Below are 25,140 nucleotides of genomic sequence, written 5' to 3'. Positions count from 1 at the left end.
ACGGAAATAATTTTTTAAAAATACTAAAATACATGTAATTAGATCTAACGTTAACATTAACGTTATAACATGGACGTAACGTTAACGTCATTGTGAAAGGGCTGTAAGTCATTAGGGTACAGCAAATTTTGACCGAAATTTCTATGAATTTGCACTCGCCACTAACCAAGATATTTTCAAAAAACGCGGCGCCGAAACTTTGTTCCTTCCGCACAACCGCACCACAACTAGATCATAATTTTGTATTTAAAAAAAATTAAATTAATGAAGTCGAAGTAGAAAAAATAGCATGTTACACTCATTGCACAAGACATGTTGTCGAACTCGTTCCTTTAGAACTTTCCTCACTGCGTTCGTCAGTGCTTTAAGAGATGGCCATAAACGACTCCAAATTGAATACAATAAATGCTGTTGCACAGTCTAGGACTGGTTTACAAATCTATGAGGGGCATGCTAGACCGGGACCAATGGCTTAACGTGACTTCCGAATCACGAGACAGAATATAGCTTGTTTTTTTTTTTTAAATTTCGCCCTAAGTCGGAATCGAAACCGTGACCCTCGCGTCCCTGAGCCGAAACGGACTCCCTTAGCCTATATTCTATCTATAGTCTAGTCAATAGAGACATAAAAATGGCTCCACCTTGCAAAAGGTACAGGAAAGTTTATACTTGGCAGGTATCTTCTATTAGGCATATTATTAATATTGCCGAGTTTGCGACCTTGGGGGGTTGGCGCTCGCCCCGCCATACTGGAGAATAGGGGTGGAAAATCACATTTTTGCGATTATTCCATTATCCGTGCGAGATACGTCTATTTAAGTTATTATAGAAAATGTAGAGCGTACAATTCTATATAAATTTTTTGTTGTTTATGTTTTTTTGTCAGATCAATAGTTTCGTAGTTACAGCGTGTAGAAATCGAGAATTTCAATTATTTTTGTACTGTTTATTCTTTTCCACACCACCACAGAGGTAGAGCAATTGGGAATTAAAATTAATTTTCCCGCCTGTCGATAATCTAGGTAACTGTCGATTCGTGACGTCAGCTTGGGGATAACTCACGATTGTTGCATTTACCCCCAATACAAAGTGTTACTTTTTATGTGGTAGAAGTGAAATTTAGGTGCTTTTCTGAACATTTTTACGTGGTGTTATAATTGTGCATTCAAGACATTTATTTAATTATTGTTTAAGTTTATGTTTGTAAGTGAATTTATCTAATCCCGTGGGATAAATGATACTTATCCCACTAATTTTGAGTGGGATAAGAACTTCATTACCTCACACATTTTCATTACCGCACTCAGTGGGATAAATGAGTTTCATTACCTCACTCAGTGGAATAAGTAAATTCTTATCCCACTGAGTGCGGTAATGACACTCATTTATTTCACTGGCGAAAATCAATAGATGAGATTGATTTTTTTTAATTTGTTGCGGTCTTAGATAAAATGTTATACATAACACGTGGGCTAAAGCATATTACAGGAAACTCGTGTGATTACAGATGAACTCGGGCTAACGCCCTCGTCATCTGCAATCTTCACACTTGAGTCCTGTAATATTGCTTTTATCCCACTAATTATGTAAATAACTATTCCCATTTTTAATTTAATTTCCCACAACTTTCTTCGATCTTGCACTTGAAATTGTCCAAATCTATCTTTTGTGTTTATGTTTTGTCCCAAATTTGGAAAGGTATGATACATGAGATCAGGATTTTTCTGACGCACAGATTTACATGCATACACGCAACAATTTTGGTTGCTGTTACTAATCCGCTTCTTCCTGCTAACATTACTTCAGGGTGTATCGACGTCCATGACTAATAATTAATATATTCCTTGGTTTTAAATTTAAATTATAAGCAATATATTTAGCAATTATTCGGCAATAAGCCAATTCGCTCTTAAATGATGACTACCTACAAGCTCTCAAAGACTTCAATAAGTATAAAACACGTGTAAAGTCGAAAACGAACTTGACAAAACCCACTAAAAGCACACTGAGCCAGTGATGAGACTCCCACAGCTGACGTCACACGTAGTAGTTCGCGGCCAGACCGCTAGAGAGAGAATTCTTAGCTAGAATTCCCAATATAAGGTAACTAGATCAACACACTACGTATAGAGGTACAGTTAATTTCAAAATTATAGAGTACACCTAATTTTCTACAGTGTGAAATGCACTTACATTTTTTGTCAATGATCAATGGTCAATTTTGACAAAGAAATTCCGAATCTAACCGAAAACGCGAAAGTGCTCATTCTTTCCAAATTAGAAGAAGATCCGGGGATAGCCCAGTATTATAAACATTGCGAAGAGCACCGTGCAGAGGATAAAGCAGACAATATTATGGTGTTCTAAAATATCAGCGACATTTTATGTTGTCAAACTTACCTAACCTATAAAAAATATGACGCTCAAATTTCAAAAAGGCATCTTTACACGTGGAAAAATCTGTAATAAATCGACTTCTTGATTTTTGAGGTGTACTCGATAATTTTGAAATTAACTGTACCGCCATCAGTGATTTTTTATATCTGTCCTTGTCGCACAATCTACTCAAACTGGGGATAAAAAAAACACAATCTAAAAATGATTTGACGTAATTTGACAAAAACTAGTGTCAATATTCTGCTGCATATTTAATAATCCTCGTTCACGATTCATCTAACTTATTATTTCGTTACAGTTTTCGTTTGTGTTTAAGTATTGTCATTTATTTCTTTGTTCTCGTTACATCTTTTAACTTGGTTCAGTTACTTGCGTTAATTTTAATACTTTAACATGGTCAGTAACAAGTGTTGTGTTAGCGGCTGTTCAAGTTCTAGAAAAAATGGATTTAAATTGTTTTATGTTCCAAACAGTAAGACACCCGTTACATATACTTATATGCAGTAACAAGCAATTTAATATTAGGAGTCAAAAACAGAGTACGGAGGGAACAGTGGCTAAAAAAAATTGAGACTGTCTACAAATCTGCTGTGTAAGTATCTACATAATAAAGTGAAGATTTAGTTTTTCTTATGTTAGGTGATATAGGCAAGTGGCTACAGTATACTTAATATTATTGTCATTTGCAGAAACATTTTAGTAAAGATGATTTCTTTTGGGCTGAAGATTTGCAGCGATTGAAACCTGAAGTTTTCCCTCATCTGTTACTGGAACCTATGAACATAGGTATATTTATTATAGGTATTTTTGTGTCTGCTAGTTTAAACAGCTACCTATACCTATACCTTTTTTTTATTATAATAGTTACATTATTAATATTATCAATTAATAACATAATTACATAAACATTTTTGTTTTACAATACAAAAATTTCCGATAATATTGCGGAATCTGGAAAAGTGCCCCGAATGCTTGCAGCGTTTCCACGTTGAATGGCAAGGGAAATCCTCTCGAAAAGGAATTTCTTTGATTTTGAATCGCCTGATTCCGCGATAAGTCGGTTTCCGATGACATTAATATATTTTATTAACAATAATTATGTATTGTTTCCATACCTAAACTTCTTTCCTTGATTTTAGTTGCTGTAGATCATCTTGCAACTGAATTTGTTCCCCAACTAAACCCTAATCCCGAAACTCCCTTTAACCAAAACTACCCTTTTACGAATCTTCTGAGAAATATTAATTGTGGTCAAAATGTGACAGTAAAAGTATGGGAATGAGAAGAGCAGTTCAAAATATATTTTGATATTGTATTTTTAAACGATTAAAAATTTGGTAACTTGTTTGGGTTTTATTAGTGGTTTTTGTAAATTTTAATTAAAAAAATATCTGCAACCAGTAAAACATTTCAGTTAAAAAATTTTGATTAATAATGGGCGACATAACCTAATAAATTTTTGACATTGTAGTAATGCCATTATTTCATTAAAAAAATCCCCAAAACTATTGTCTTCCTTATTTATTAGGTTATGTCGCCCATTATAAAAATATATTATATATTTTTCACGGCCTCCTTGATTTATAAGAGATTCGTCTCTTATCCGGCCTGTCGCATTCGATAAATGTCTGTTTTTGAAAATTCCCCATAGACAACACAGGTTTACTGTGTTGTCTATGAAATTCCCCGTATAGTATGTCCATCTAGCGACTTTAATGTGACCCATATATTAGTATATGCAACTAAAAATACGTATGAATAATGACATTTTGTATAATAAATTGTCAATTTAAAAAACTAAGTGCAGTCGAAACTTTAAAAAATGCCACAAACAAAGAAAAAATGTTGTATTAGTTCACGACATAAAGTTAACATTTCTTATCATAATCTACCCAATGATATCACTTTAAATGCAGCATAGAAGATAGGACTGAGAGATCATACTGGTAATATCATGAGTGCCGCAGAATATGCAAGTAGTAAAATGTTACCAAGATTCCAAAATTTAAAGATCAATGTAAATATTTCAGTCACCTTGCAAGATAGTTCTCTGGAAAAACTAGAAAAATTGTCTTCCTTACTTATTTGCCAAGAACCAATTTTCAAATTGAGACGGCGGCAACAGCTTTTTTATGTGGCTACTTTATTATGAAAATAACGGAGGCAGTCCATGGATGTGATTATTGCTTGTCACATTTACAAGATTCAAATTCGAAAAAGAAAATCCCTTTACTGGAATTAATTTATTACTAAGATAGAGGAAGGCTAAGTTACCCCAATGATCAATTTGTGGGTCTAGTATAGTTTGGGAATGAGAAATTGGAATTTTAGCTTCTTCACTTGCAATGGGTTTTGGGAAGGTTAAACATTATAGATAATAATGAAGATTTACGGCTATGAGCAGTTCATTCCAGGAGGGACAAACAATCTGCATTTTGCCGATATTTGGCATCCCTTTTTAGTAACTAGCAGGGAGATAAACTTACACTATCGTAAATCTTCATTATTATAAATCTTTACAATCTACCCATTGCAAGTGAAGAAGCTAAAATTCCAATTTCTCGTTCGCAAACTATACAATTTACATTAATTTCAATAATAGTAGAAATTCTACCAAGCATTCCAAAGGAAAATATAAATTTTGTTTTGAAAAATATCTTGGCCTCAATCTTTCGGGAAATCCACTAATTCATTGTCCTGTTCATGGTAAAATGTGAGTGAGACACTTATTTAAAAATTAGAACTTCCTGTCATTGTAAATTTTTGTAACTTGCACTCAGACAAATAAAAGAAAAATTATAAAAAAGAAAATTGTTGAAATTAAATTTACCGTTCATAAAAAATGTTTTTGATTTGAGATTTTGAAAAGGTGTCAGATGTATGTGTGCGTTAAAACTGTTGAAAAATGTTGAAAACACGTCTATAAAACAATAATTTCCTGCAAGGCAGGCAACCAGTACAACACATAAGCCCCGTATTGTGGCGCACCTATAAAACAAAAATAATGCCTAGAACTACGAATGCGGCAGGCCGGATAAGAGACGAGTCTCTTATGAATCTAGGAGGCCGTGATATTTTTATAATGGGCGACATAACCTAATACATTTTTGACATTGTAGTAATGCCATTATTTCATTAAAAAAATCCCCAAAACTATTGTCTTCCTTATTTCACTTGTGAAATTTGCATTTGATATCTTTATCTTACAATCCACTTTCGCGAGGAATGGAATGGCGGTACCTCTATACGTAGTGTGTTGATCTAGTACCTTATCCCAATAGGGTGCGTTATTTTTTCGTAGTGTCCCCGGTGGGCATAGTCCACGATGCAGTAGAAGTTTACTGTTTTACTCTTTTTGATCTCTTTGTAACGTAGACGGATCCAAATGATCTGGATCGATCAGTATAGATGAGCTTAATTCATCAGAGTTTATGAATTCAAGAATTCCTCTTGAGAATTTTCCTCTTGTTCCTCGGGGTCATCATCAGGATCATTTGGCGTTTATCTGTTTCATTAGTATACACGTTGGAGACCGATATGCCCGTAGACGGACAAACAATAAATGCTCGATTTCTACAGGCTGTAACTACGAAACTATTGATCTGACAAAAAAAAAACGTAAAGAACAAAAATTGTAGAGAATTGTATGTTCTACATTTTTTGTAATTAGTTAGATATACGTATCTCGCACGGATAATGAAATAATCACAGACGTTCCAGAATCTGAAGATCAAGACGAACAAAAACCTGAAATCAATGAATTTCTATTTTGGCAAACGCCAGATGATCTTGATGATGATGATGATGACCCTGAGGAACAAGAGGAAACTTTTCAAGAGAAATTCCCGAATTCATAAACTGATGAATTCAGCTCATCTATACTGTTCGATCCAGATCATTCGGGTCCGTCTACGTTACAAAGAGATCAAAAAGAGTAAAACAGTAAACTTCTACTGCATCGTGGACAATGCCCACTGGGGACACCACGTCAAAAAAAACGCACCCTATTGCTCTACCTCTGTGGTGGTGTGGAAAAGAATATAAAGTACAAAAAACAACAAAAAATGTAGAGAATTGCATGCTCTACACTTTCTATAATAACTTAGATAGAGGTATCTCACACGGATAATGAAATAATCGTAAAAATGTGATTTTGCACCCCTATTCTCCAGTATGGCGGGGCGAGCGGCAACCCCCCCAAGGTCGCAAACTCAACAATATTAATAATATGCCTGATAGAAGATACCTGCCAAGTATAAACTTTTCTGTACCTTTTGCAAGGTAAAACTCCCTATTGATTGGACTACTAATAGACCTATTAGAGACGCAGATTCTAAAAATATTATTATCAGTAATGGGTACCGTTATTTTTCTGTCCCCAATGTGGTTTTAAACCATATATTACAATGCGATAAACGCATTTTTGAACTATCGTAAAATTAGATCACTGATACTTGACAGATGCAAATACGTACATTCGGTGCGATTCTAATTCAACATGGCTATCCCTTAGCAATACCAGAAATGGTTATGTAAACATTTTCTGGTTATACTATAAAGAGTTTCCAAAAAATGCTATTTTAATTTGCCAAATTAAAATCATTTTTCTAATAATCATGGTTATGAAGATTGTTATATGAGCGTGTGACAAATCATCTTGCTAATTTGAAAGATGGACTTAGTTGCAGCAAATTTTCTTATGCATTTTCAAAATAACGTGGAAAATGTTCAAAATCAGTAAGTGTAATACATCATCTTCTAGGAATAATAGGAAAAATGTTCAAAAAAATCTATCTTAAATAGTGATTAGGAAAGAAGCAATTTGAACTGACCAATCCTGTTGTTGATGTTAAGTTACCTATAAATTAGTTTTCCTGCTTTACTTGTAACTATAGATGCATTTCAAATGATACATAAATGCATTGTTGGGTATCCGCGTTGTTTGTGCAATGACGGACGTTTTTAGGTTATAGTATTTTTCAGGTTATAGTATTTCTGCTAGGATGTTCCCTATTGGGAAAACGAACTGCGTACTCCTGAGCAGCAACTGTGGCGCTCTCATCACACTGTCCATATAAGACAAGCATATCAAAATATTCTGAAGAAGTAAACATTAAGCGTTTTTAATGACTTGTAATTGTCAGGAAATAATTTATTATGACATAATATTCAATTATTATGTCTTTGCAACAATCAAATTTGTTTCGATAGTTACTATGTAATATAATTTTTTAAGGTAATTTTATATCTACACGCGATTGGTCAATTAAAACGTGCGACAAATCATCTTGCTAATTTGAAAGATGGACTTGGTTGCAGCAAATTTTCTTATGCATTTTCAAAATAACGTGGAAAATGCTGAGAATCAGTAAGTGTAATAGGTCAAATAATTGAATAATATGTACCTTTTTGCTGTTACGAAGTTCTGTTGTGCTTTCAAGGCCAGATTGAGATTAGAATATAAATTGATAAGAAATTAAAATAAATTAAAAATTATTAAAATATGCTCCTTTTCCAATGTTTGGACCATAATTTCCATTTGCTGGAAATTAGTCTTCTTGTTTCTTTTTTTAACGTTAGCAGAAGAACGGCAAGAATACATTTTTAAATTAATTGACCCGGGTTTGACGTTTGACTTGAGCAATGTCCACTAGCTAAGCAAACTACGCATGCGCGACGCTTGTTAAATAACGATGTTCATGATAGACCGCGGCAATAACAATCATTGCTCAAATTTTGTGGGTAGAATAGGCGAAAATCATAAAATCGTTATCGACATTGCTACAACATTGCAGAGATAGCAATGTTGTTACCTAGCAATCTTGAATTAGACGAAAATCAGAATCGCACCGAATGACAGGTTTGGTGGATTTCGAATTTTTTCACTAAATGTTAGTGAAGCAATGTTGCCAAACTGTGGTAGGCCATCCCATAGCACACTGCCTCTGGTCAGTGTCAGGGCCTGTTAAATAAAGATCGCCTTGATTTGGTCCATTGTGCAATCGCGGCTGCCACGCTAATTCACGGTGACATTAAGTTAGAGCATTTACATTTTTTTGACAAAATACAAACATGTTCAGTTCTGAAGAATATACCGAAATGCTAATAATATACGTAGTCGAGTCAATAAAGCCGAAAAATCGCCGAAACTTCTTAATCCTCAGAAACAGCTCCGATTTTGATGATTTTTTTTTTTAAATGTGTGTATTTATATATTATTTGAAATCAGAAACATTTTGTTTGGGGCACGTAAATATTTATATTGTTTAAACAATAATTTGCTATTTATGGAAAAAAATCCGTTTTCCAGGATATTTATTTCAAAGATTTTTTTTTATATGGAAACTGAAGTTTAAAGAGTAGTTGTTAAGTTAAAATTTTTACAACAAAAAACAGAATAAAAATGCAACATAAAACCAAATTCAGAGAACATTTTTTACCCATTCGTGTCTTTCTGAATAGCTTAAACATGACATAGTTGAATCAAACAGTGTAGTTGTTTTTAAAAATAAATTACAAAAATATCCTCTGGAAATTCATAGCCATAATTACAATTAAGTAGTGCTTATAGGCGGCCCGGCCGCGACTCTAACGGAGCAAACAGTGAAATACATCTGTTGGAAATCCTAAACTAAAGCTTGCTAAGTTAATTTCTGGGAATAAAACAGGCTAATGCCTCTATTCCTCCAATTAAATTTTTGTATCCCACCTCCACCCGGCGCACAGTGTAAGATTTTGCCAATCTAGTGGGACAAAATTATAAGATCTATGGAAAACGGATAAGTGTGATCAAAATTTAATAAAAATGCTTAGAAAAACCCGATAATACTTAACAAACATTTTATTTGAGATATTACATACTGTTACCACTACTGGAACCGTCAGAGTCATCACAAAATGAATCACTGTCACTTTCGTGTATCTGTTCTTCACTTATTTGAATATTCGGTGCCTTTATGAGTTTTAAAACAGAAGGATTAATAGTTGGTGGTCTAGAATTTTCTTCTATTTTCAATGACATAATCAGTGAGTCCGAACTTATTAAAAGATTATGTAAGATATCTTCATTTGTTTTGACCCTTGATATCTTTCTGGCGTGTTCCAATCGAAATTTCTTAAATTCTTTGTGTCGAGATTCTTGCGCCTGTTCAGACATTGCCCAATTGGAAGCAAAAAATGTTCTATAACTTCTGGACCATGCATCAGTATCTTATGTAGAGTGACGGGCATTGGATACCAACTGTATAGAGCAACAAATAAATTAGGTGTTTCGTCGCAATAATCTTTAAAAGCAGGAATATTTATTTCGTATCCACATGATAGAGTTCGCAGAATTATATAAAAACGCTCAATCAGATTTTGATCGACACCTGTTATGCTGGAAGCTACAGCAGCATCCTTAAAAAATCTTCTATCACTATTTCCATTAATCGTGTTGCCTCCTCCTTGTTTTGGGGTGTCTAATAGCAATCCTGTTTCAGATCGAAATTTGTCAATTATACATTTCTTTCTATTTGTGACACTCTGTTTTTCTTCAGGTTTTCGACATTGCCATTTCTTTACATCTAACCTGCACGCGATATGCAATATACATTCCATCAATCGTATTTGGGCATGTAGAGTAGATAAACCCCAAGCAAATGTAGCGGCATTACTTTTACGTTGACGTATTAGTTCCAAGTTGTTCATTTCCTTGGATGTGGCATTGCAGATATAGCATTTTTGCGTCGCTTTATTGGAAGCTAAAACATTGCAGACTTTACCATCAACCATAGTTTCCTCAAATCTTTGACTAATTTGAAGAACTTGACTTCCAAGGTCCACTAAAGTTGCCACAAGAGACTCTATTTGATTTCTGATATTGGCAAATTCTTCTAATATTGAGTTGTCAGTCTCCTTAGTGAACCTAAATCTAATGGGCCGACAATATGAAGTGGATGAAGGGCGCGGATTTTGCCATATTATAGTTTTTTTGTCTCCATAAAATCCATATAATTGCAATGGTACCATTGAAGTTGTCAACATATTTCCGTCATCTAATTCATCTTCATTCCATTTTTGCTTATATCTACATTGTCCACCACTGCCATCGACTCCCCATTTAAAAATAATTGTTAAATTTTTTAACGCCTCATTTCCAATGCTTTTTAATACCTCTTTTTGTACAATACAAAGACGTTTTATTGTTAAATCGACAATTGATTGCAATTTCACTTCGCCTAATGATTCAGTGAATATACAATCATCTTTGGATGGATAGCAATTTTGTTTTGCGTCTTTGATTCTTTCGTAAGATGGATAAATTTTCAAGCCTTTTTGTAAAGCAGATTTTCTCATTATCTGGTATTTTCGACAACTCAATTTGGCAGCAGTTATCAAAGCGAGCGCTTCTTCAGGAGAATATTCAGGTGTTTGTTGTCTTGTCTGTTGAAAGGATTTTTTTATTTTAGTTGCTCGTTTTGGACTTTCAGTCAGTTGCTTGAGCATACCTGCGGCATCTCTTTTGCCACTTTGTCTTAATTTAAGATGTGTAGCGTGCGTCAACTCACTTAGTGATCGTTCCATAAGTAGTGATCGGACCTTTCTGCGTTTAGATTTAAGTCCACTTGAACTGAATTTTTTTTATGGTCGTCCAATTTTTTTGTCACTTCTACCACAGCTTTTAGTGGGTAAATCAAGATTATTTATTGTAATAGTAGTATTCAACCACTCTTTATATTTTTTTAAAAACACATTCTTATTACGATGACACTTTTTCCATCTTTGATTGAGTCCAGTAATAAATGAATGAATCAGCCTGTTAAGTTCTTCCAACATCTGAGATGAACACTGATCTAGCTTGAATTTGGTTTGAAGATATTGAATAAGTACTTTTTCGGGTTTGAAACAAGATGATTGGGGTTCAGTATCGTCCATTTTTAACACTATGTATAATTCTCTTTTTGTAACTATCATGACGCCATCTGCAAAAAAATACATATCTTGCACAAACGCACTTAGTTGCATTCAGTTTTTTAAAAATTAAGGTCTATATGAATCGGGCATCATTAAAAAAATTAAATCACAACGTACAAATATATACAAAACTTTTGTCATATTTTTTAAGACATCACTTTTGTATGTATTATTATGCAAGGTTTTAACAAATATTTTACTTGAAAAATACACAGTACATACCTTGCTGTAAGGGCTCCATGATAGTGTAAAGAAGTTATACACAACACGTGATTAATTATTTTATAAATGGAAAAACGGCCGTTGTCGCGCGAGAACACTCTTCAAATGAACTGAAGTAACCCGTTCTGGGAAGGCGATTTTTCGAGAACCGAGCTGCCCTGCTTAGAAATCTTTTGGCATTGGTTCTTACAGCATATCAGCTTAATTTTTAAAAAGTTATAAGAAAATTTCATTAATGTTGTTTTATTGACTTTTGTCCCACTAGATTGGCAAAATCTTACACTGTGCGGCGGCACGGAGTACATATGTTACGGACAAAGACGATAAATGGACATTGACGATAATGGCCGGACAATGACGTGAATGTCCATTTTTCCTGGCGATTATTGATAATGACCGGACATTAACGTTATGGCCCGTGGTGAGTGGGCAATGTTATTAAAAATGTCATTTTTATTCTAACGCTAACAGCATTGCCCGGTCATTAATGATAATGGTCAAAAACGGCTGGGTAATGCTGATATACTCGTAGGTTACATGATTATTATTGAAACTAGACAATACATATATTGTTTTCTTTTAGTATTTTTATTTATCAAATGTGTTGAAGTAGGTACTATGTGAAAAAATATTATTCACACTTATCAAATTTTACTTGGTAACGTAAGTAAATAAAAAAACCTATTTTTTTTTTTATTTTTCACTTTACTATAATTGCATGACAACTCCTAGGATACGAAATACGTAAACATGTCCATAACAACCGGGGAATAATAACAGAGTGTAATAAGAATAAGCGGGCGTAATGAAATTTTTTAAAGAACACGTATAGTGAAAAATAAAATCTGGTATGCACCACGGCGTCACCGAATGATTACGCCCATCGAACGATATCCAGCTCGAGGGCTTTAGCCCCGTTCTCCGGGCATAATCATCGTTGTAACGCCCTTGGTGCATAAATAGCTAATTAGAACAAAGTGAAAAATACAAATTTTTCAAATAATATTGAGAGTACTCAAAATTATTCATTTTTGTTGTGGCATGAGAGTGATCCATGGTACTTCGAATTGCAAATTTTTTTATGTAGCGCGCTGGTATTATTTTATGTTATGAATGAATTATTAACATTGCCCAAATTACATGGACATTAACGTTACTGGCCGGTCATTATGGTTAATGTCCAACTTGACTGGCCATTATCGTCATTGACCGGCCAATAACGTTATTGGCCGAATTATCGTCTTTGTCCGTAACACATACACTATTACGGATAATACTATCAAGTAATAGTGCAGTGCTTATCAACATAATTACCGGCGTCTCGCCTCCACATTTTGACTTTTTTGTGTTTTATGTTCTGTGTCAATGTTAAGGAATTTCCTCACGATGTGACATGAGTATAATAATATACCTTTTTGCATTTCAACCACCAATGTGTTCTCTAAGTCCAAAATTTTTAAATTTTTAAAAGGAGATTGCGGTACTATTCCCGTTGCTGAAATTACATATTATTAATTGGAGGAACAATTATTATTATTATTTTTATTATTAATTGGAGGAATAGAGGCATTAGCCTGTTTTATTCCCAGAAATTAACTTAGCAAGCTTTAGTGTAGGATTTCCAACAGATGTATTTCACTGTTTGCTCCGTTCGAGTCGCGGCCGGGCCGCCTATAAGCACTACTTAATTATGGCTATGAATTTCCAGAGGATATTTTTGTAATTTATTTTTAAAAACAACTACACTGTTTGATTCAACTATGTCATTGTTTAAGCTATTCAGAAAGACACGAATGGGTAAAAAATGTTCTCTGAATTTGGTTTTATGTTGCATTTTTATTCTGTTTTTTGTTGTAAAAATTGTTTTTTTACTAGAAATTTTAACTTAACAACTACTCTTTAAACTTCAGTTTCCATATAAAAAAAATCTTTGAAATAAATATCGTGGAAAACGGAATTTTTTCCATAAATAGCAAATTATTGTTTAAACAATATAAATATTTACGTGCCCCAAACAAAATGTTTCTGATTTCAAATAATATATAAATACACACATTTAAAAAAAAATCATCAAAATCTGATTTTCTGAGGATTAAGAAGTAAAAGCCTTCATTGACTTGACTAACGGTGAAAGTGGAAGAAACGCTAAAGCAGCACAAAGGCTGTATCGGGAATGTTTTCCAAATTGCCGGCATCTTAGTTCAAACGTTATTTTAAGACTAATTAACAAGGTAAGAAACAGCGGTTCTGTAGTACCGAACAGGAAAGATGTTGGTGGTGTCGATCGCACGGTTCGTACTAATACTGAATATGAACTTTTAATGAAGATGGAACGAGAGACGAGAAGCATTAAAAATGTGGCCAACACAATGGGTCTTTCAAAAAACACTACAATAGCTATTTACAATCGAGTGTGGGAAGTTACATTTTGCAGCGCGAAGTTTCAGCGGAGTGTTTCATAAACTAAGCGCTGCAAAATGTTTCACACACAAGCTATGTATAATGCTTTTTGGCCGACTTTTTCTAATTTAAAATGTTAAAAACAATTACTACTTTTCGAATTTTAATGGAACGCACCCAAGAATTGTCAAATGTAAGGTAGAACCGACAGATGGCGCTGCTATTCTCATTTCTCAAGGTTGGTAGAACTGACTAATTTGTATAGTAGGTTGCCTCGTTGCCATTTAAAGCAATAGTTTGAATTTTTTCCCCCCGCAAAAGTTACTCGTGACGTCACAATGTACTAAAATTTTAAGGCAGAGTCTGTAGATATGCTTTAGGTGTTCCCTCGCTAGAATAAAGCCCAAAAAGCCACCCAATACACTCCACGGAGTTTATAAACCTTGAGTTCTATTCGAACACTCAAAATTTCTGGGTTAATTTTACGTCACGAGTTACTTTCCCTCCCTCCCCCCAATTTTCAACGAGGCAACCTATTATACAAAATAGTCAGTTCTACCAACCTTGTCATTTCTTCTTTTAGATTTTATTTTCTAAAACCATGACCAACTTCATTAAACTATGTTATGGCCATCCCAAATGTCGAAAAAAATTAAACCAAATGACAAGTCGATGATGGACATAGAGAAAATAAAATACTATAGAATGAAAAGTCCTTAATAAATTTTTGGAAAATCGTTTAGCGCACCCTCACCACACCGCAAGAGGGCGCAAATGTTTTAAAGTCAAAATTTTAAAATCAAAGTAATCTCAATTATCTAAAAATGAGTCAAAGCAGTGTCAGTCTTTATGTCACTATCTTGTAATTCAAAATGAGGCTGTGTCACGTTCACAAATAATGTAGTACCGCTGCTAAGATTGCTCAATTTGTTGTTGAGAGAATCAATAAAATTTATATAGAAAACAATCAACAAATTGAAAGAAAAATAATACTTCGAGACATTGGAAGGATTTTTGGATGTATACTAAAATTTAGCAGAAAGTGGCAAGTGTGAGTTTTTTAGAGTTTGTAAAAAATGTTAATAAGATTCATAATATTTTCAAAATTATATTCAGTAACATAATTTCGGCCGATAATATTAAAAGCAAAATTTTAACGGTAATTCAAACAAAAGTACCTAATGTTAATTTTTCGTTTCGCTTAAAAATAAAATTGAAGATGAAATTACTGGTAAAATAATTCATTTAACCACATTTACATTAAGGGGTAAAATTTAATTTTAAGTGGTCAGATACGAGAACGGTAACATTTAGGAATAATATTTATAAAAATGAAGCACAACTGTATCAAAAACGGTTGAAAATAAAATATCGAAAGTATTGCTGGCGTTTTAATTTGTTGTGAAAATTTGTGATGATAAAAAAAATCAAAGGAAAGGTAAACTCATCCAGTAGGCTGTGATTTTGCACCCTCGCCAGGATAAGAGATGGCGGTATACGCTTTGTGCCCAAAAAATGTATAGGGAGTTTGCGTTCTATATGTTCTTATTTTGTCTATGATGATGGAGATGAAGTGGCGATATCTAGTGAAATTTAGAATAACCACACATTTAAAAAGTTAAATATCAGGTTATGTTATATGCTATTTCATTGTCAAAAACTGTCAGGTTATACGTTTTCGTCGTGGAACTTGATAATTTCGGAGTAAAACGATGCAAGCATTACAGAATTCGAGGTTCTAAGACGCTAACTTTCCTCTAAATGCGTTTTTACGCACGCAAGTGTGAAGGATCACAGCCATAGACTAATCACAGCAAACTAACGCCGAATCGGAATTTCGTCGTGGAACTTGAACATTCCGGAGTAAAACGATGCAAGAATTACAGAAATCGAGGTTTTAAGACGCCAACTTTCCTCTAAATAGGTTTTTACACAAGCAAGTATGAAAGATCACAGCAAAACCGCTCCGAATGGGAATTTCGTCGTGGAACTTGTACATTTCGAAGTAAAACGATGCAAGAATTACAGAATTCGAGGTTCTAAGACGCTAACTAATTTTTCATGTTCCTGCCATAGTGTCATAAAAGTATAAACTGACAGTTCTTGACAATGAAATGGCACATAACATAACCTGATATTTAACTTTTTAAATGTGTGGTTATTCTAAATTTCACTAGATATCGCCAATTCATCTCCATCACATGACCAACTTCATTAAACTATGTTAACGAATTTCTTTTCTAGTACCACAAATTTCCCGAAGAACCTCAAACGATTTAGCTCTAACTCCACTGTCGCTGGGAAATTGAAATAAAGGTTTTTCAGAATTGCCACAAATAATGCATTTAATGAGCATTTTCAGAGTTTTTTGATTGACAAAATTTCAAATTTGACGGCACTTTTACCTTAATGTCTAACAAACAGATGGCACCACTTCATCACTATCCATGACATACTTCATACGAAGCCCATTTTAATGGAATTGGAATGGCCATAACATAGTTTAATGAAGTTGGTCATGAAACGTGCATCATGTGTCGCCATCTTCCGTCAAGTTGACAACTTATTCATTCTAAAGTTTAAATAAATTCGGGACTGTTTAGTTGTTTTTTTAACAAAATGGGCAGAAAGTGTTTTATTTGTGGAAATTTGAAGCCTTATTTCCAAGCGATTCTGATCAGAGAAACAAATGGCTAAAGTCTCTTAAAAGATCTTGTAGTATTTTTTGAATAATAAAATTTCTTATAGAAGGTAGTTTATTATATGGTATTATAGATCTCAACAAAATTACAGATCATCTTCAAAAAAAGTGACACTCACTAAAGATGCTGTCCCATTCGTATTTGTAGGAATTCAGATCCAAAATATGTATACAACATGCAAAATGTTTTCTTTGGTTATTTTAGAATCCTGTTGTTGTTTGTACGAATTCATATCCTGACCCAGTCCCCAGATGAAAATGAACCTGCTTCTTCCCTGCAAAACAATACATATACAATACAAATTTGGCAAACTGATCTTTTATGTCACTTTTATCCACCATCATACTAGGATCTTTGTTAAGATTAATAGCCCTTCAAAATCGGAGTCAATTGCTGTATCCCAGTGATTCATTTGTAGGCATTATTGAGAATTGCGAATATAGTACAAAAACTGTTAAGTACCATTTCTACAATATGAGAAACCATGTACTCATTTGCATGACTTGCTGTATGATCACCTCCTTCAAAATTCAGCGTTTTCCTGTGCAGACCACAAAGCTGCAGTATGTAATGTTATTATTAAAACAGCTGCGAAACCAGTCCTTAGTAATATTTTTGTAGAATAAATGGATTCTTTGAAGACTAAGCTTGAACAGTAAACCACTGAGCTGAAAAGTTTTGAAGTTATAAATAATGCTCTTACCTTTAAAAATGTGTTTTGTTAGTGTTGTCATCTAGTTAAATTAAACCCAACATTTTCGTCTTCGTGTTTTTTTTTTTTTAATGGGCTGATAACAGTAATAAGTTAATAACATAAAAATGAGGCCATTGACCTTGACGTTAATTAATTGACGTTAATGTCAAATTCAGTTGTAGTTTGATTGTTTGTTGAGGAGATGTCGCTAGTAGATGTCCATCACAAGGTTGGTAGAACTGACTAATTTGTATAATAGGTTGCCTCGTTGAAAATTGCGGGGCGGGGGGGAAAGTAACTCGTGACGTAAAATCAACCCAGAAATTTTGGGTGTTCGAATAGAACCCAAGGTTTATAAGCTCCGTGGGGTTTATTGGGAGGCTTTTTGGGCTTTATTCTAGCGATGGAACACCTAATGCATGATCGACAGACTCTGTTGTAAAAGTTTAGTACACTGTGACGTCACGAGTAACTTTTGCGGGGGGAAAAAATTCAGACTATTGCTTTAAATGGCAACGAGGCAACCTATTATACAAATTAGTCAGTTCTACCAACCTTGGTCCATCAAATGGGAACATTTAATTGCATGTAAAATTCAAAATTGAAAGGGCCATATAGAAGCGAAGCGGATATGAATGAAGTTGGTCATGGTGAATTCATAGCTATTTACAATCGAGTCTGGGAAGTTACATTTTGCAGCGCGAAGTTTAATTTGAAGCACGACGCGCAGCGGAGTGTTTCATAAACTAAGCGCTGCAAAATGTTTCACACACAAGGTATGTATAATGCTTTTTGGCCGACGTTTTTTAATTTAAAATGTTAAAAACAATGACTACTTTTCGAATTTTAATGGAACGCACCAAGAATTGTCAAATGTAAGGCAGAACCGACATATGGCGCTACTATTTTCATTTCTTTATGGCCCCTACAACTATTATCCGTTCACGATTATTTCAAATTCGGACTGTCTATGAAAATCTGACATTTTAGTTGGCAATATTGTGATTTGGCATAATAAATCTATTTTAGGTTATAATTGAATTACACTGATTCAATTAGGGAATTGACAACAAGACGAATATTTAATAACGAAACGTCATATGACAGGACCTGACGCCAATCTAACAAAAAAATATTGTGGCCTCCTGCGTGTTTAAAACAATCGTGAACGGCATATACGTTATGGTACCGACATCGTGGCTCGAACATGACATTTAAAAGTAACCAGCAGTGTATAGTTGGTTGCATATATGTGCATTTAAAAAAATATAATTTTTTCACTACTAGTCTCAGAAGGCGTCATTATGGACTCTCGAACCGACCCCAGAAGTAGAATTTCTCTCCCAAGCTTAATAATAATTTTCATTATTAACCAAGGTCAATAATGAACAGCCGTCACCTAGCAACGAAAGATTTTCTTTGATTTTATTGGTTAACGTAGACAGACGATTTTCAATTTTCATAGCAGCCGTTGAAAAATGAGAACTCGGATCGTCGCATCGGACAAACAAATTTAATTAATAATTATTATTAGAAAGGGTTTTAACGGATCTAGTAGTGAAAAAAATAATATATACACCACGCTAGAGAAGACAATTTTAAGCCTCGCTTCTTTATTCCCTCGGCTTAAAAAAATGTCTTCTCTACCTTGGCGTATAACATACTATTATTATGGCCCCTACAACTATGGTGTATGTAAATAAAGCAATTCTTTTTGTTCATAGAGACACTACCATAACAAGTACTTGCCTTAATAGTTGTTATTTGTTTCTGTAAGTTTCTTATGTGGTCTTATTAATTCTAACACTTCTAACCACTTGCCACGACGCTCAGGAATTTTCGGGATTCTGTATAAGGTAAATCCCTTCTCATTTGTATTTTTACAGCTAGTAATGAAACAACTGGGCATTTTTATTTACAATGAGTGGTTTTACATTTTACAATAATTATTTTACAACGCAATGACAGTATGAAGTGACAGCACAAGTAATGAAATGTAAATCATAGCCGGCTTTATTGATGACATATAGTGACTTCAGCGTTACCAACCATATTCTGGGCCAGCCAGATGTCGGTACCATAACGTAGTTGTAGGGGCCATACATTTCTTTTAGATTTTATTTTCGAAACTAATTGAATTCAAAATGTATACATATTGTTTTCCTGAAACTCAGCTTCATTAAGTTAAAATTGTGTATTTCTTCTACGTTTTTTAAAGGTTAAAAACAAGGATTATTTACTTTGCCGCATAGTATGTGGGAAAGATTCACCGTCGCACAGTTGCTGTAAAGACAAAGTTTCATGAGACGCGAACAGTGCGTGTTTGCAAAGTTTCCATCACAGGAGGCCAAAAAGAATTTTACGGGATAATCGTATGCACGCTTATCATTACACCAAAGTGCAACAAGGAACTTTCAACACTCATAATTTTCATGTATGTACTACAGAAAATCCGCACGAAGTTTTTACTCGCAGTTTTCAACATTGTTTCAGTATTAATCTCTGGGCCTGGCATCCTCGGTGATTATCTAGTAAGCATGCCACCTTTCCCTCGGCGTTTTCTTATTACAAGTCAAACTATTTTGTAGATTGGACCATTTGAGTTTCCTCCAAGATTAAGTGGTGAACATTATTGACAATTTTTACAAGAAAATTTAACAAACCTGCTGGATCATGTACAGTCGCGGAATCAAAATTTCTGTCATTTCAACAAAATCTCTGTAAACCACCTTTTCCCATCATCATGACTGACATTCAAAAATTAAACTTTTCTGTATCGGTCACGCAGTCAGTTTTTGAATTTTGGGTCTTGAGTTAATTGCATGGGTGTAATGAAATCATCGCTTTCACCTGCTGCCTACTCGTTATTATGCCTCAAATCACAATTTTTTAATGTAAATATAAATCAACATGACAAAAACATGACAAAAGTAAAAAATGAGGTTATATTAACGTAAAGGTTGTTTTAGAGTTTACAGTATGAAAATGACAATACTGCCCGAAATTTTAATTCCGCAACTGTACAATGGCGGACAAAACATTTCGTCCACAACTGCCATTTCCACTCACGTATGCTGTAAAGCAGCCTTTAGGAACGAATAACCTCAGTTCACATGTTGACATGTCAAATGTTCTTATGGGTGACAGTAATAAATTTCAAATTTTAATTTGCAAACGTCAATCGTAATGACAATAAAGGTTAAACTACACCCAATTTTTGTGAAGTGACAGGAAAAGGGTGGACGAAATTTTTTGGCTGCAATAATACAGTCACGGCCACGGAATTTCGTCAGTCGTTGTCATTCAACTGACATTAGCTGTAAAACATGTTTTATATTTCTAACCCCACATTGGAATTTTTGACATGGATGTCAAAAACGTTACTGGTGGCATTTTGATTTTTATTGTGTGTGACAGTTTCTGTCACATTTTTTTTTATGTCAGTCATAATGACAATAGAGCTTAGGCAACACAAATAACTGACGAAATTCCGTGGCTGTAACTGTACCATGCCGCCCAAAAAATGAAAGCCGTCATTTTCTGTCATTAAAAAAAATTGTTATCTATACTCTATTGTCATTTCATTATGATCATGATTGGTATTTTTTTGGCGGTAAATTTCAAAACTCGAAATTATTTTGTCATTTTCTACTCACAGAACATACGACTGCTATAATTTTGTTCATTCATGTCGGATTTTTGGAATATCTGAGCTTTAAATTGATTGGCAGAATAACAATATGCGTGTCAAAATGACAAGAATCGAAAGTGGGGTTACGGTTTCTAAAGGTTTATTTACACTTTACGTGAATGTAAGATAGTGACGGCTAAAATTTTTTGGCCGCCATAGTAGGTGCCTCTAGAAACTTACATAAACCATTGGTTCCAACAGGATAGGGCACCGCCTCATCTTACAGTAAATGAAAGGGACTCCATTAGATTTTTTTCTGTGGGGCCACGTCAAAAACTTGGTCTACCCTGTGCCCGTGAATAATCTGGACACTTTGCCCAAGAGAATAACGGAGGCTCTGGCAATGGTGACTCCAGAAATGTTGCAAAATGTTAGGAACAACTTATTGAAAAGTAAAATATTCAAGCTGGTTGTGGTCGATTCGAACACTTACCTTAAAAATATGTTATATTAATAATATGTTTGAAGTTTTTCTCGTTTTTTATTGTTAAATTTAATGTCAAAATGACAGAACAAATTAAAAGTTGACCAAACATTTCATCACAACTTTGTTAACTCCCACACCTAACATTTATTAATTTTACCTTTAAGGAAGCTTGTTTAATTGGTTAACTTAAAATAGTTTTAATTGAAAACTACTAGTGTTCGAACGTTTATGGTTGTAGAATATCTTTTAGAACAAATATTAAAGTCTGCTGTTAAGGGCTGATACGTGACTTCTGGGACATCGTGTGTACACTGCGTTTTTTATTTCGCTGAACATACAATGTAAAATGGCTATGTTCAGTTCTAAAATGGACAAGTCAATTCATTTGAAATAGGCAACCCAACTTACAGATCCATGAATCCTATGTTCAGTAAAATAAAAAACTCGCGGTATAGACTGATCCACATAACTTTCCGATCCTAACGAAATTTAAATTCAGCCAGTAATACGGTTTTCATTCATAACTTGATCCAAAAACATGAATAATTTTAATCTTTTGTGTGGTTTGGACATCCCTCACCAAAGTCTCAATTATAAAAATTTTAAAATGGCAGTGATCGACAATATTTTTTTATTTAAGAAACTGATTCACCATGTCAAAATCATATCGACCCTTTCGTCATTGGAGCACATTTTAATTAATAAAAATATATTTTAGAATTATTTCGAGCAATCAAATTAATTTGTAATCGAGTCATCCATGGATTTGAATCCGTATGTCTTTGCGATTGATACGTCGAGATCTAATCTGTGTTTCAAGCTGTGTTTATTGGAGCGTGGAGTTCAAGTAACGACATACGATTTCGGATTCATGGATAACTCGATTACAAATTAATTTGATCGCTCTTTACAAAAAAGAATTGTCAAGTGATTGTCAATAATGCCAGGAGTGTCCAGATTTCATATTAAATGAAGGTATCAAGTTATAACTGAATAACGTATTACTGGCTGCATTTAAATTTCGTTAGGGTCAGAAAGTTATGTGAATCAGTCTGTATTGATGCTTTATGTGAAGGTAATTGTGCATGTGCATGTTTGTTTTTTTCAAAAGCAGTAATTTGCTCCACTCTTAGCTAGTGAACTGACCGTTGTTAGATATTTTGTCGTCATCGCATCAATATTTAATTCAACAGGAATCTAACGAATCTTGAATAAAGTCGTCAGCGTCCTACGGTGAGACAATCATCGACGGGGAGTCGCACGTGGATCTTTTCTTTTAATGTAGCGTCTGCCCATCAATCAAAGATCCAAGTATTTACTAAATTTTTGAATTTTGTTTCTTAATTTGCATAATCAACATATCTGTTGACAACGTTGATGTAGTTTTACGAAGTTGAGAGATAACAAAAATATTTATACGGTTTCCAATTATCACATTAGTTTCTGTTTTAAACTATCTTTAGCTTGGAAGGAACCTCATTCCCTAAACATAATTTTGTCCCAATTAGAGAACAGAAGGCGTAATGAAGCTTGTGTACTTATACAATCCTCCGTAGTTATTTAACAATTACCTTGATTTAATAATTGGGAATTACTTTGTTTATCAGATCTTGTAAATAAAACAAAATTCTAGATTTAGCTATTCAGAATTTCTGTGGATCATTTGTTTTTGCGAAATACATCTCTTAGGAAACAAAAATGTCAAAAAAAAAATCCGTTTGCATTTATTTTAGTTTATTCATGGGTATAAATTTGAGATTAAAACGTTTTAAATTACAATCGAAAATTCATGTTCGTTTTCCTACTTTAGAGAATCAAATACAAATGAACAAGTTTACCGACAGTTTTCAAAAACTCAATCATTTAATTGAACATAGTGCAGTGACAAGATGACAAGTAAAAAAACACAACCTAACTTTTTGTAGATCAATCGTGAAGTCAAATCAAGTTGTAATCTGCGACACATACGTCCCAGTTACACTACACAAATCTTTGAATTGTGAAACTGTCTAAGGTAACACTTTGTCCTATTTTATTTTGGTCAACGACTGTATTTACATTTTGCTTGTGTAAATCAGATTTACGAGTACCTGATGTCAGTGTCATTATCAGTGGCAGATAATTGAAATAATTCGATTTCAGTCCAAGTAAAAGTGTACTTAAGGCCCCCTCGATGAAGTATTATTGTTTATGTTCATGGTTTATTGTGGGTTCTTTAAGTCGTATAATGAAAATTCGTTTGTAAATTCTTACCTGATAACTGAATATGGGTAAACATGGAAACAAATATGAAGTAAATTTGCATAGCCAAAAAATAGCAAAAATCTCTCTCAAGACTTGTATGCTTTTTCCGTGAACAGAAGTTTAAGTTATTCAAATCTAAATTACATTAATCATTTAATTTACATAGGAATGTCGTGTTGTAATGACTTTATAAAAAAATATACATATAAACGCTACATTTTCAATGAAGGGAAAAATAATAATTAAAACAGCTTCTTAAATTAATTTTTTCAATACTGTTTCAAAACATCAAATTGACTTATAATAATACACCGCTGAGCTCAAAATAAGAAACTCTTTCAGACTTGGTAAGAAAAAACATAAGCGTACAGTCGTTGACCAAAATCAAATAGGGCAAAGTGTTGCCTTATACAATTTCGCAATTCAAAGATTTGTGTAGTGTAACTGGGACGTATGTGTCTCAGATTACAACTTGATCTGACTTGACGATTGATCTACAAAATGTTAGGTTGTGTTTTTTTTTACTTGTCACCTTGTCACCGTTAGGTGATATATTCAATTAAATGACTGAGTTTTTGAAAACTGTCGGTAAACTTATTCATTTGTATTTGGTTCTCTAAAGTAGGAAAACGAACATGGATTTGCTATTGTAAATTAAAACGTTTTATTCTCAAATTTATTAATTTTTGACACTTGTTTCCTAAGAGATGGATTTCGCAAAAATATCGAATTACATAATCGAAATTTACTTTGTCTCATTTTATTTTGGTCAACGACTGTACATTTAGAAATAAAAAGTTGAATGTCGCTGCTAAAAACATGTAGTATGTATTTAGTACATAGTGTCATTTCGATTGACATCTCGACCGTCACTCTGCCATCTGTACAAGGAGCATACATACTTATCTTATCATTAAAAGATTTAATTAGAGTAATTTAACTATTTCATCCTGTGTCAAATTTCAATACTTTACGTGATCAGTTTGAATCCGGGAAAACGCAAAAAACGGCCGGACGCCGGTTAAGTGTTGCTATTGGAAACACAAAAGTAACAATCGCAATAACAATTATTCAGGTTTAAGAAATGTTTTATTCAAAACTAGAGGTATTTTCATATTTGGTGGCGGAAACAAAAGAGTGAGAAATGTCACAAAAATGTATTGTCAGTGTCAAATTTCTCATAAACGCCGTAAAAAGGAATGTCTAGGTAAATTTAAATTTTCGCTAAATAGATTGAAAAAACAAATTCTAAGGAAACCAATTTTTGTCAGTGCTTCAAAAGGAAAAGTTATTCTCATATAATCAAACGTATTACAAATTATTTCTCTAATTCGACGATGAATAACTTTCTTATTGCCAATTTGCTGCATTTCTGTTGAAATCACGAACGTCTTTGAGAAATTTGACA

The 25,140-nt window shown here is 33.8% G+C and overlaps 1 protein-coding gene and 1 long non-coding RNA gene across 7 annotated transcripts in view; one reads left to right on the top strand and one right to left on the bottom strand.

Annotated features, from left to right (window-relative positions):
- LOC138126175 (basic helix-loop-helix ARNT-like protein 1) overlaps nt 1-25,140 on the top strand; it is a 247,641-nt gene that overhangs the window by 32,402 nt on the left and 190,099 nt on the right. The window lies entirely within an intron of this gene.
- On the bottom strand, nt 16,715-17,523 carry LOC138126241 (uncharacterized). Of its 3 annotated transcripts, none has more exons than XR_011157716.1 (3): nt 17,380-17,518; nt 17,005-17,339; nt 16,715-16,950 (listed from the first exon to the last, which is right to left on the bottom strand). It is a non-coding gene; the product is annotated as an uncharacterized lncRNA (long non-coding RNA). The 3 variants fall into 3 exon arrangements; XR_011157708.1 differs by having other exon boundaries at nt 16,716-16,950; nt 17,005-17,323; nt 17,380-17,523; XR_011157713.1 differs by having other exon boundaries at nt 16,716-16,950; nt 17,005-17,318; nt 17,380-17,514.

The sequence above is a fragment of the Tenebrio molitor genome, chromosome 1, assembly GCF_963966145.1.
Source record: "Tenebrio molitor chromosome 1, icTenMoli1.1, whole genome shotgun sequence".
NCBI classification, from domain to species: domain Eukaryota; kingdom Metazoa; phylum Arthropoda; class Insecta; order Coleoptera; family Tenebrionidae; genus Tenebrio; species Tenebrio molitor.
The sequence above is the reverse complement of the archived record's forward strand: the minus strand, read 5'-3'. Positions and strand labels throughout refer to the sequence as shown.